We start from the raw sequence: 12,744 nt of genomic DNA, 5'->3' as shown, positions 1-12,744 counted from the left end.
TCCAAACCCTCCAACATTTCTCTGATGAAATTGGGATGTCCTAAGGAAAAGTGGGGCATTCCAGGATCAAATCAGAAACTGGGACAGCTTCTATAAATCTGGGACTGTCTCTGGGAAATGGGGACCCCTGGAGGGTCTGATAGTATGGTATAGGGTTTTTTTTTGTACATTATAGTTTATTTATATACCACTTTTGGGGCCCTAAGCCTTACAAAGCAGTGAATAGCATATACTACACAATAAATATGGTGGCAGTGGTGGTTAATATTTAGTAGTGGCTTCACTCACAAATGCAACCCAAAGCAACTTACCGACTGAGTATACAAAAATAAAACTAATTACAAGCAGTAAAAACCTAAATATATACAGTAGATATGCAATATGTACGACACAACAGTCAAAACAATGGGCTGTGTCCAACCAACTAAGTGCTATTCGAAGCAGAAATCAATGGACCTAGGTTAGACATGTCCTATAGAACTTATGAAGCTACCATATTCTGATTCAGCTCTGTGGGAATGTTCGAGGAGGCAGTAGAGGATATATTGTTTAATAATATCCTTCCTAACTTGCGCTAGCAAGTTCTATAGCTTAGCAGAGTTTTAACACCCCCCTCTTAAATGCACAGTGGTTTGCTTGTTGCAAGCTAGTTTTAGCCTTTCAATATAAGATTCCTGGTATTTCCCTTTTGTCCCTCTTAAAAAGAATAGACGCGACAATCTTATTTGAAGTCAGCAAAAAAGAAGTTTACTCACAGTATCATCAGTTCACAATTGGATCCCTGAAGGCAGACTTAGGTTACAAAAGTATATACATGTGGAATCTATCTCATATGGAGATAGTTCCTCTGTCACTTGTTGGCTGATAGTCAACAGGACATCTCTTAGCTGAAGAGCTGTTGTTTCTTCAACGAAATCAAGATGGAGAAGGGGAGGTGTGCTGCCTGCCTTGCCACTTTTGTTACCTGGGCAGGTAAGGTCACACCCACCTCTGGTCACTAGTAGAGGAAGTTTGTCCCAGCCCAGGAGGAAACAGGAAGTTTATCTACTGGCTGGTGCAAACATCCCTCTTTATGTCCACTCTAGGAATGTTGTACTTGACTGCTATGTGTTTCACATCCCACAAGCTCATTGGTCCATTTAGCTCAATACTGTCTACACTGTACATTTAGCAGAGACTCTCTAGGCAGGATTCACTCTCAGCTCTTCCTGGAGATGCCAAGGACTGAATATCACCACCATCATCTATTACTCATACCCTAGAGGTCCCGGGCCCTAAGGAAGTCAGATTAGCCTCAATCAGAGCCAGGGCCTTTTCAACACTGGCTCCGGCCTAGTGGAATGCTCTGTCTCATGAGACCAGGGCCCTGCAGAATTTCTTTCCACAGGGCCTGTAAGACAGAGCTGTTCTGCCTGGCCTTTGGCTTGGAATCAATTTGATTCCCTCCGCCTCTTTCTTTTTTCCTTTCTCCTTCTGTGTTGGAACTCTTATTTGGGGACTTCCGTGGCTTTTTCTGGCCCATGTAGGACCAGTCTGGATAGCTAGCCTTGGTGAAGACTTGACGTTTTTATCCCCCAAAAAGTTTTTGATTGAGTTTCCACTGAAATGAAGCTGCATTTTAATGTTTTAATGTTGTATTTTAATCTTGTTTTTTAAGCTGTATTTCAATCAATTGTTTTTATATTTGGTGTTAGCCGCTCTGAGCCCAGTCTTGGCTGGGGAGGGCGGGGTCTAAATAAAATTTATTAATATTATTATTGTTATTATCATTGTCATTATTATTATTATCCTGCCTATCTGGCTGGGTTGCCCCAGTTAATCTGATCAGCTTCCAACACAATATAAAAACACATCAAGCATTGAAAACTTCCTGACACAAGGCCCTCTGCCTGGTTCCCTGTAGCTTCACTTCTCACAGTGTAGGAACCGCCAGAAGGCCCTCGGAGCTGGATCTCAGTGTCCGGGCTGAATGATGGGAGTGGAGACACTCCTTCAGGTATACATAGCCAAGGCCATTGAGGGCTTTAAAGGTCAGCCCAAACACCCAGCATCTCCAGGTAAGTCTGGGCCCATCACCTGTCATAAGGCAATGGCCCATCTAGTCCAGCAACCTGTTCTTACATTGGCCAGTCTGCAAGCAGGACCCAGGTACCAGAACACTTTCCCCTCCTGCAGTTCCAGCAGCTCATATTCAGAAGGAGCATCACTGCATCTGGCAGTGGAGAGAGAGTTTTTTTATTATTCCTGCGTTGCAAGGGGTTGGACTAGATGACCCTTGGTGTCCCAACTCTACGATTCTGTGATTCTATAGCCATCATAGCCAGTAGCCACTGATAACCACATCTGCCATGGATTTGTCCAACCATCTTTGGAAGCCATCCAATTGGATGGCCATCACTGTGGCAGAGACTTTCATAGTCTAACTTTGTGCTGCGCGGAGAACCACTTTAGTTCTACTCTCTCCGCAATCCCAGGAAGCCTCTGCCAGTCAGCGTACTGGGCTATCCTGATCTAGATAGGCCAAGGGTCTGTCTCGGTGTTGTTGTTGTTTAGTCGTTTAGTGGTGTCCGACTCTTCGTGACCCCATGGACCAGAGCACGCCAGGCACTCCTGTCTTCCACTGCCTCCCGCAGTTTGGTCAAACTCATGCTGGTAGCTTCGAGAACACTATCCAACCATCTAGTCCTCTGACGTCCCCTTCTCCTTGTGCCCTCCATCTTTCCCAACATCAGGGTCTTTTCCAGGGAGTCTTCCCTTCTCATGAGGTGGCCAAAGTATTGGAGCCTCAGCTTCAGGATCTGTCCTTCCAGTGAGCACTCAGGACTGATTTCCTTAAGAATGGATAGGTTTGTTCTTCTTGCAGTCCATGGGACTCTCAAGAGTCTCCTCCAGCACCATGATTCAAAAGCATCAATTCTTCGGGGATCAGCCTTCTTTATGGTCCAGCTCTCACTTCCGTACATCACTATTGGGAAAATCATAGCTTTTACTATATGGACCTTTGTTGGCAAGGTGATGTCTCTGCTTTTTAAGATGCTGCTGTCTCGGTATGCTTCCTATATTGCTTTATCCCTCTCCACAGAAGTATTTGTTCTGGCAGTCCTGGTGCGCCTGTGCGCGCGTCATCAGCCAGCCACACACATCCCACCCATTCCCAGCGCGTGCCGAGAGGTTGGATTAAATGCTCAGGGCAATTAGCTCCGGCCATAATGAGCCAGTGCTGGTTCCAGCAGCTCCCCGGCCATCCACGTGGCCCCGGCTCGCTCTCCCTCCCCCTGGGCTGCGTTTCCTTTCTGCTCTCTCCAGCAAATCAGCTCTTCTCCACGCAGAAAGAGGGGCGCGCAGAGAGCACCCTCAAGGGATGGAGATCAGCTCCCGGCTGCGCCCTCCTTTCCCCCCTCTCCTGCTGAACTCCAGGACCAGCCGGATCCGGCCCCTCCCTCCTCCGAGGCGTTGCTAATGGCGCTTCCCCGGGAAGCGTCGCCTCTCCCACAATCCGGAACAAAGTTCCCATTAAGGAATTCGCCTCGCTCTGGGCTCTCCCTGGTCGAGGGTGGGGGCAGGGAAGGGCGCCTTGCCAAACAGCTGCTGGGGCGGAAATGCCAGCATTCAGGCCAGCCTCGGTGGCAGAGGGGTTTGAATGAATCAGGGGCTGGGGGCTGCCAGCTTTCAGAGACCCCTCTTTCCATGTGCAGCAAGGGAGGCGGTGGTGTCTCTGAGCATGTGCAGGGTACTTTTATACCTCCACGCTGCATACCAAATACCTGATTTTAGACACACGCCAGCCTGCCTAACTATAAACAACTTTCAGGCAACTATATAAAAACAACATTTATGGCTCCCCTTTATCACATACACAGCCCAACAAGACAATGACAAAAACTCACCAACAGCATACAAATCAATATGGCTAACCTGATCCAAAACACCCACCCACTCACACATGAAAACAAAGATCACCACAGCCAATCACAAACAAACATCCACACCCTAGGCCAACCCCAACTACTCTCACCACCAAAGGAACACAAGTGAATAGCAGACAACCTGCACAAGCGACGCTGACACAAAACCCCACATATATTAAGTAAAATAGAAACATCGCCACCTGACCCCAACCCCACCCATCTTCCACCCCTCTTCCCCTTTTCTTCCTAATGTCTCAACAAATGAAACTGATTTGTAAAAATGTTACATGGAAAAAATACGAGAGACATTACACATACTTCTGTAAATCAAGAAAATTTTAATAAAAATACATTTTTAAAAAATATAACGTTTATCCAGGGAAGAAGTAGCCAAAGGCCTTTACATTACAAAGCCTTCAAAATGCTTCCATCGTAGAGTCATGGATTTGTAGAGCTGGATGGGACCCCAAGCTCATCTAGTCCAAACTCATCTACCCCCAACCCCCTGCTAAAGCATCCATGACAGATGGCCATCCAGCCCCTACTTAAAAACCTCCAAGGAAGGGGAGTCCACAACCTCCTTTCATAAGTTACTCATCATCATGGCAACTCTTTGCCCAGTTTGGTACGAGCTTTCCTTATAGACCAGGGGTGCAGAATGCTTTTCAGCCCCTATGGCCACATTCCCTTCTTGGGACCCCCTGTGTGGGTGGGGTCCAGGGCAGAAGAGGGTAGAACAACAGCTGTAAAATTTTAGCTGGGCTCATTTCTACATACACTCACCCCTCTCCATAGGAGCCAACTCCTAGGAGGCGAGGTCCCTTTTGCCACCCCAATACAATATTGGAGGGGGGCCTGGTTCTCCCAGAGTGAATGGGCCTACAGCAGCGGCCAGGAATCTCTGGTCCTGGGAGACAAATGCAGGCCCAAAGGCCTCTCTTTTCTGATCATCAATGCTCTCCCCAGGCTACAGACCTCATGGGTCTTTCTTTGCACCCCAAAGAAAATGTCCTTGAACTGTGATAATGCTCTTTGCTTGTCTGGATGGAGGATAGAGAGGGACAGGGGTGCCAACTTGAATAAAATATTGAGGAGGCCCAGGTAAATCCTGCCCTGAATAATCAACCACAAGACAAGGTGCATGCATGTGGGATGTGAAACACAAGAGCAGTCAAGTACAGCATTCCTACAGTGAACATGTTTACACATGGGGAGGAATGTTTGTCCAGCCAGCAGGTAAACTTCCTGTTTCCTTCTGGGCTGTGACAGACTTCCTCTGCATGTGACTAGAGATGGGCGTGGCCTCACCTGTGCAGGTAATGACAAAAGCACAGGGCAGGACATCCATCTCTCTCTCTATGGCTCTTTCATCAAAGAAGCAACATCTACTTAGCCAAAGATGCTCTCTTGGCCTCCAGCCAAGAGAGGACAAAGGGACTGTCTCCTTATGAGATAGTTTCCAGGTGTATGTTACTTTTCTAAGCTAAGTCTACCTTCTGGGATCCGATTGTGAACAGAATGTGAGTAAACTCTTCTATACTTTTATAGAAGACTGTGTTGTGTCTTATCTTTTATGAGGGAATGAGGGGGAAATACCAGAACAGTTCGGAGCTACCAGCATGAGTTTGACCAAACTGCGGGAGGCAGTGGAAGACAGGAGTGCCTGGTGTGCTCTGGTCCATGGGGTCACAAAGGTTTGGACATGACTAAACGACTAAACAACAACAACAACAACAACTGGAGACCACAGGAGGGGAGAGGGCTTGTGTGGTCAGATCTTGCTTGAGGCATCTGGGTAACCACTGTGAGAACTGGATGCTGGACCAGATAGGACTTGGTTATGATCCAGTAGGCTCTTCTTGTGTTCTTATGTCAGCCTCTCCTCCCTCAACCCACCTGGCTGTCTGTACTGCTGAGTGCTCATTTGGCCTTCTTTCCTGCTATTCCCCACACTACACACCTCAACCCCCTGGCATGGCTACACAGGAGCTCTCCATGGTCCTGCCTCCATAACCTTACTGGTCCTTTTCAATCTCCATGTGCTTCAAGGTCAACGCTGAGACAGCTGTTCCGACAGAAGCTTAGGACCAATTCAAGGCCAACCCTACCATTAGGCAGAGGGAAGAAGCTGCTTCAGGTGGCAGACTCAGGAGTGGCAGTGCCGTGAGGTGTTGGAGGACAGAACTGCATGTGCCAGTGCCCCTTCAGCTAGCCTGCTCCATTGCCAGTGGTGGAGTAAGATTCAAATGCCCACCCAGTCAGCTTCTGAAGATAGCATTGTGGGTAGCCCCACATATAGCACATTGCAGCAATCCAGCTGGGAGGTTACGAGAGCATGAAACACCAGACTGTTTCTGTCCAGAAGCAGCCACAGCAGATGAACTAGAGATAGCTGGTAAAAAGCATCCCATGAGCCTCTAGCAGCAATGCTGGATAGGCACCCCAAGTAGTGAGCCTATTCTCTGATGGGAAGTGCAACCCGATCCAGAATAGGTTGAAGACCATCTCTCTGGGATCAACAAGCAACTACCCACATCGTCTCCACCTGGTTTGGCTTCATCATTAGTTTATTGGCCCTCATCTGAATTGGCCCATTACTGAATCAAGACACCAGTTCAGACTTCCACAGCCTCACCTGATGCAGAAGGCAAAGAAGGAAAGAGTCTGATGGTGATAAACTTCAAATCCCCAGATGACTGGATAAGTCCCACTTGATCTAACATCCTGTTTCCCTCAGCAACCAAATGCGTGCCTCTGAGAAGCTCACAAGCGGGATATGAAGTCCACACTCCACCTTTGTTGGTCCCTATGAGCCTGAGATATACAGCACTTGCACATGGAGGTTCTGTGCATAGCTGTCAACGTTTCCCTTTTTTTAAGGGAAATTCCCTTGTTCCGAATAGGATTCCTCGCAAAAAAAGGGAAAGTTGACAGCTATGGTTCTGTTGCACACTGTGCCTAATAACCAAGTTTGTCTAATACTTTAAAACTTCACTTAAGCCAGTAGCCAACACCACAACTCCTAGCACTGAATTCCTTGATGCGACTTAGTTATGCTACTGGTGAATAAGCACTTCCTTGCGTCAGCCCCAATTCTCAAAACAATATAATATAATTGGGTGGTCCCAAGTTTCTAGTGGTCATCTATCCCATTTTTATCCCGCCCTTCTTGCAAGGAGATCAGGGCAATATGTATTGTTTTCCTTCCCTACCTCCCTTCCCCCAGCCCCCTTATCCTCAGAACAACCCTCTGAGGTAGGTCTGGCTGAGACAGAGCTCCTGATTGGCTCACCCCGTCAGCAGCCTGGCTGATGGAAGATTTGAACACAGAACTCCACGTTTGTCCTCTGACACTCCATCCAGCATACGATACTGTTTCTCTGGTACATGGTGATATAGATCTATGTCCCCACCAAAAAAAGCTGGTTTCTTGCCGTTCATTGATTTCAATAAGAAGGAGTCAGCTTGATCTGCAGCTTTGCTTAAAAGGCAAGACTCACTTAAGCGTGTCTATTACCGACCTGTTGCTCTTTTGAATCGCCTGCTTAATCCTCCCGTTGAAAGTCACGTAGGGTTTGCCAGTGCTAAACTTTGACTGAGTCACTCACCTGTAGAAATGAAACGATTAGCCACTCGAGGCAGCCAGAGAAAAAAGTGTGTCTTTTTCTGCCCACTTCTGAGACTAAATGCAATGGATAGAAATAGTCTCAGCAGTACACTGGTGCTTAGAGATTTGGGGTGCCAACGCTCTCCAAAGCAGTTGCGTCTAAAATCTGGGCAGATGTAATTGTTATAGAGAAGCTCCCGCATCGCTCTCCTCCAGCAAGATTTACCTGTGCGTAATATTTATTTTCCTGACTTTTCTCAGAGTCACAACAACCCTCTGAGGGAGCTTAGGCTAAGGGAGAGTGACTGTGCTAATGTTATCCAGTGAACTGGGTGAGTGGGGATTTGTACCTAGTTAACTACACACCATGTGAATTCATTGGGTGCGAGTAACAAATCTCGCATCATTAAACATACCAGGAAAATAAAGGCAGGAGTTATTTGGAGCGTGTGTGTGTGTGTGTGTGAACAGACATGAACATACCTTTCTCTTAACAAAATTAAAAGACAATGAGTTTTGTGCATTTAATAAGATAAATGCTGATAGCATATTATGGGGTCCTTAATCCTAATGCAGGGAGGAAATCGCATTTATAGGGAAAGGTGAGTGGTTTTTGAAATCCTTCCAGCATTCCCTGAGTGCAGACTAAATTAAAACAGCAGTAGTATTTTACAGCCCAACCGTAACCATGTCTACTCTGAAGTAAGTCCTACTGAATTCAACGAGGCTTACTCCCAAGTAACTGGAGTTAGGAATGTATGTTTTAATGCTATAAATCGCTTTGATATTATTATTTTTTTGAACAAGTAGCATTTAGGCACATTCCCCCAGGAAGTTATCTAGTTCTCTTCCCCACCCTCAATGAGGCTTGCGCAAGAGAACTTCCACGAGGCTTATCACTTTGCTGTCTTGCAGGGAATACACCAAGACCTCCGATAGAAGAAAAGGGAAAGTGAAGCGTCGGATGCAGGAATCATCTGAGAACTTCATGACTGTTCTCCCCTACCCCGAAAGTCACCGCCCCTTTTAAGGATGCGTGCGTAAAGCAGAACTGTTTGTTGCCAAGGATCCTGGCGAGGTCCTGGCCTTCACCCATCACCCCTGCTCAAAGGTCACCCTCCATCTGTGCTGCAGCAGGCCCGCTTGGCCAACCCAATGCCTTCCAGATGTTTTAGACTACACCTCCCGCGTCAACGTCAGGGAAGGGACGCGCCAATGGCAGCCCAGCCAGCCAGCTTGCTGGTCGCCTGTATAGAGGCTAGTTGCTTGGGGAATTCTAGTCTCCTCCGGCTTTCATCCATTCTGCTGCTGCAGAACTCGAATCTTGATTCCAGAATCTCTTCTTCCCATCCCCTCTCCCTCTTTCTCCATCTCCGTCTAACGCCAGAGATTCCAGCCTGCCCTGTTGAGATGGAGGTCTCTGCTGGTGGAGGGAGTCCATCCTTTCCTCCCCATCTTTCTTTCCACCGGGAAAGCCTCGCTAGCCTTGAAGGGGGAGGTCTGAAGGAAAGCTCTGTGACAAAGCATCTGCTTTCCATGCAGAAGATCTCAGGTTCAACCCCCCAAAATCTCCAAATGTGATGACGGGACTCCGGTCTACACCCCTGCAGATCTATTACTAGTCCATTAGACAATTCTGGACTAGCTGGACCAATGATCTGACTCAGTATAACATGCCCAACCAACATTATTGCAGCATATAGTACACTCATACAGTTGTGAGTCCTATTGTTGGTTGTACGTGCCATATAGGGACCCACGTTGCACACTGTACTGACTCGGTATACGGCAGCTTCCTGTGGTCCTGGAGAGAGAGACGGTATCATGCTCAACAGATGAAGCTTCTCCCAGCATATCTGACCATCAGAAGAGCCTGTTGGATCAGGCCAATGCCGGATTTACGCATAAGCTAAGCTGAGGTCCAGCGCCGAGGGCCTTCTGGCGGTTCCCTCATTGCGAGAAGCAAAGCTACAGGGAACCAGGCAGAGGGCCTTCTCGGTAGTGGTGCCCGCCCTGTGGAACGCCCTCCCATCAGATGTCAAAGCCATAAATAACTACCTGACATTCAGAAGACATCTTAAGGCAGCCCTGTTCAGGGAAGTTTTTAATCTGTGATATTTTAGTGTATTTTTGGTTTCTATGGAAGCCGCCCAGAGTGGCTGGGGAAACCCAGCCAGATGGGCGGGGTACAAATAAATTATTATTATTATTATTATTATTATTATTATTATTGATATACTTCTTCTTAATTGTATTTCAGTTCAACAATTACTTTGATAAGATACATATTTTGTTATGTGCAAATACCTAGATACCTATGAGGTCCATAAATGACCATGTAGCATCTATTCAACACAAAACACAGGGACAATTTGTTGTTGACAAAGGACAGCTGGACATATAAAGGGCCCCATTACCTTCAGTAGCTTAGGGCCTCATCAAACCTAAATCCGGCCCTGGATCAGGCCAATAATGGTCCACCATCCAGCTCTCAAAGTGGCAAACCCTCAGGCAAGACCGGAGCACCAGAGCACTTCTCGGTTCCTGTGGTTTCCAGCAACTGGCGTTCAGAAGCATTTTTGCCTCCAAAAGTGGAGACAGAGAGCATAGCCCTTGTGGCTAGTGGCCATTCATAGCCTTCTCCCACATGGATTTGACTTGCTTTGCTAAAGCGGCTAATTCCCGCCTGCCAGCAGGCTGCCAAGGTGCCCAGAATAGTGACTGTTCAAGTCGACCTGCTCAGCGCTGTCTCACAGAGAGGACTCCAGCGTCTTAGATTCCTCTTACGTGGAAGTTCTGCAAGGCGTGGAACTGATAAAGGAAGCGCCTCGCCCAAGAGGACTTCAGAGGCTCAGAACCTCTGTAAGCTGCAATCCTATGCATGCTAACCCAGGAGAAAGCCCCATTGATTCAAAGGGATTTACTCCTGAGTAGTAACACAATGGCGTTGTGTGTGTGTTAGGACTGGAGCCTCAGTTAAGATCCATCCTTCCTTGGGAATAATTCCTACTGAACGCGGTGGGACTTACTCCCGAGGAAACATGCCTAGGTTTGATCCATAGCTTTCCGTTCAGCTCCATGCCTGTTTTCAAAGAGTCGGAGTCCTCGTATAAGGCGTAATAAGGCGAGTGCTGAGCGGCTGGTCAACTTTATTTCGGACAAAGACGTTTTGCAAAGTTTTGCGAAGACAGCTTGGAGGAAGCGGGGAGATGCCTTTGGCCCGGAAGGAGCCGCAGAGGCCTTGAAAAGGACCACCACGTTCTTTAGACGTCCTGGGGGTTCTCCATGCTTTGACAGAGAAAAGCTAAATATTGTAAACTGTATGTATGAAAGGGTGGGGGTGAATATAAAGTATGCAATTAAACCCCGAAGGTAGTGTCGATTCGCATTGGAATCCCAAGGGTCCCTAAAAAGATAAGAGAGCTAATTTTAGAAAGAGAAGTGGATAAAGTATTCAGGGGACCTTAACCAGTGCAAAGAAGGGAAACATCAGCAAGTGAAATGAAACCCAACTTTAAAATGCTGTGTATTCAAAATGGGAGTGATTAGTTATAATCATTTAATGAATTTAAGGGAGGGGGTTATGTAGTATTAATTGTAGTATTAAATGTGCTGCTCCATCTGGTTCCATTGTTGCCACGAGCTTCAGCAAGACTTGCAGAGAGAGCCAGTGCGTGTCTGCTCAGAAGTAAATCCCAGTGGATGCAATGGTACAGACGTCTCACGTTAACCTAAACACATTTGCTTGGAAGCGAGTTCCATCATTGGGCCGTAGGAAACTGTTTTATACCGAGTCAGTCCATTGGCCCTCCTGATTAGTATTGTCTACACGGGCTGGCAGTGGCTCTCCGGGGTTTCCGACAGGAGAAACTCCCAATCCTGCCTGGGGAGGCCGGGGATTGAACCTGGGACGTTTTGCGCGCATAGGCGGATGATCTAGCACCGACCTTCCCCGTGGATTTGAATGGAAATCAATTTCAAGTCATTGGCCCCGGTTTAGAGAAAGTTAATTACCCACAAGGTTCCAGTCCTGTGCACATTTGCAGTACTTGGAAATAAACCCTTTTGAATACAATACGAGGCTCAGGTGCATAGGATGGGTCAGTGCGTCTGGCTGTTTACCAGAAGGTTGGTGGCTGGAGCCCACCGCGGGACAGCTGTGGGCCAGTTCTTGGATTGCAGGGGTTGGACTAGATGACCCTCGGGGTCCCTTCCAACTCTACAGTTCTATGAATTCAGCAACCATAACTTTCAGTGGGCCCAGCTTTCTCAGGGCCGGAGTTCAAGGACTCCAGAGCCAGAATCTGCTTTATAACATGGCGAGGGTTGCAGAAGCAATGGACGCGTTGCAGAAGCGACCCTGCAATGGGAAAGCAATAGACGGCGCAGGTCAGGTGAGTAGTAGAGAACATGCTGCGAGCGCCGGAGGCTCCCAGTTCCACAGCTGGCACCTCCAGTTAAAAAGGATAACTGGGAAAAGACCGAGGCCGCTCCAGATATCTGCTGACAGTCAGAACAGAGACCCAAAATAGACCAGAGATAGAGTTTTTGGTGTGAAGGGGCTTCATCAGTCAAGAGGCCCCATGAGAACTTGCTTGGAGGACCACACAGAGAAGAAACATGTGCTCGCCTCAATTCATGACAGCTCCCGCAGAATGCATTTGAGTCCCGTCCTCGTGGTACATCAACCTTTCTCTCCCAGGAGTAATTCTATCGTATAGAGAGATGTTTGTCCCAACTCAGCTGTGTGGGTGATGATAGCAGATAGTATAAACTCTCTGTGTGTGATTCAAACAGAATATATTTGCTCGATTTAAACAGAATTGCTTTCTATATTTTCTCAGTTAATGCAAATCAAGAGCAAAGCCTCTGATCCTTGCTTCGCTTCCCTCTCTCTTGGAAATCGCAAAAACGCTGCAATCCCGTAAGTTCGAGGGTGAGCCGCCTCCTCGAACTTACTTCGGAGCAAGCGGATTTGAGAATGAGGCTGTGCAGCGCGAAAGGCAAATTCCACCGAGAAAGTCTCCTGCGCAAATGTTTACAGGGAGTTTTAAGAGAGAAGGGCATTAAAAAAATTAAAAGAATTTTCACTGAACGCCTATGGAGAAATGAATGGTTGCAATAGGCCATTTCTACCAGGAAGGAGTCCTCAGGGAAGTCCACAGAAATGAATCCGGAGTTTCCCAAGACCAGGGCAGGGCAGAGCTCTTGGATGACTCCTATTCATTT

General features: G+C 47.4%; 1 long non-coding RNA gene across 1 annotated transcript in view; it reads left to right on the top strand.

Moving 5' to 3' along the window:
- LOC310742625 overlaps positions 1-12,744 on the top strand; it is a 657,991-nt gene that overhangs the window by 556,417 nt on the left and 88,830 nt on the right. The window lies entirely within an intron of this gene.

This window comes from Podarcis filfolensis (genome assembly GCF_964270895.1).
Source record: "Podarcis filfolensis genome assembly, chromosome: 9".
NCBI classification, from domain to species: domain Eukaryota; kingdom Metazoa; phylum Chordata; class Lepidosauria; order Squamata; family Lacertidae; genus Podarcis; species Podarcis filfolensis.
The sequence above is the reverse complement of the archived record's forward strand: the minus strand, read 5'-3'. Positions and strand labels throughout refer to the sequence as shown.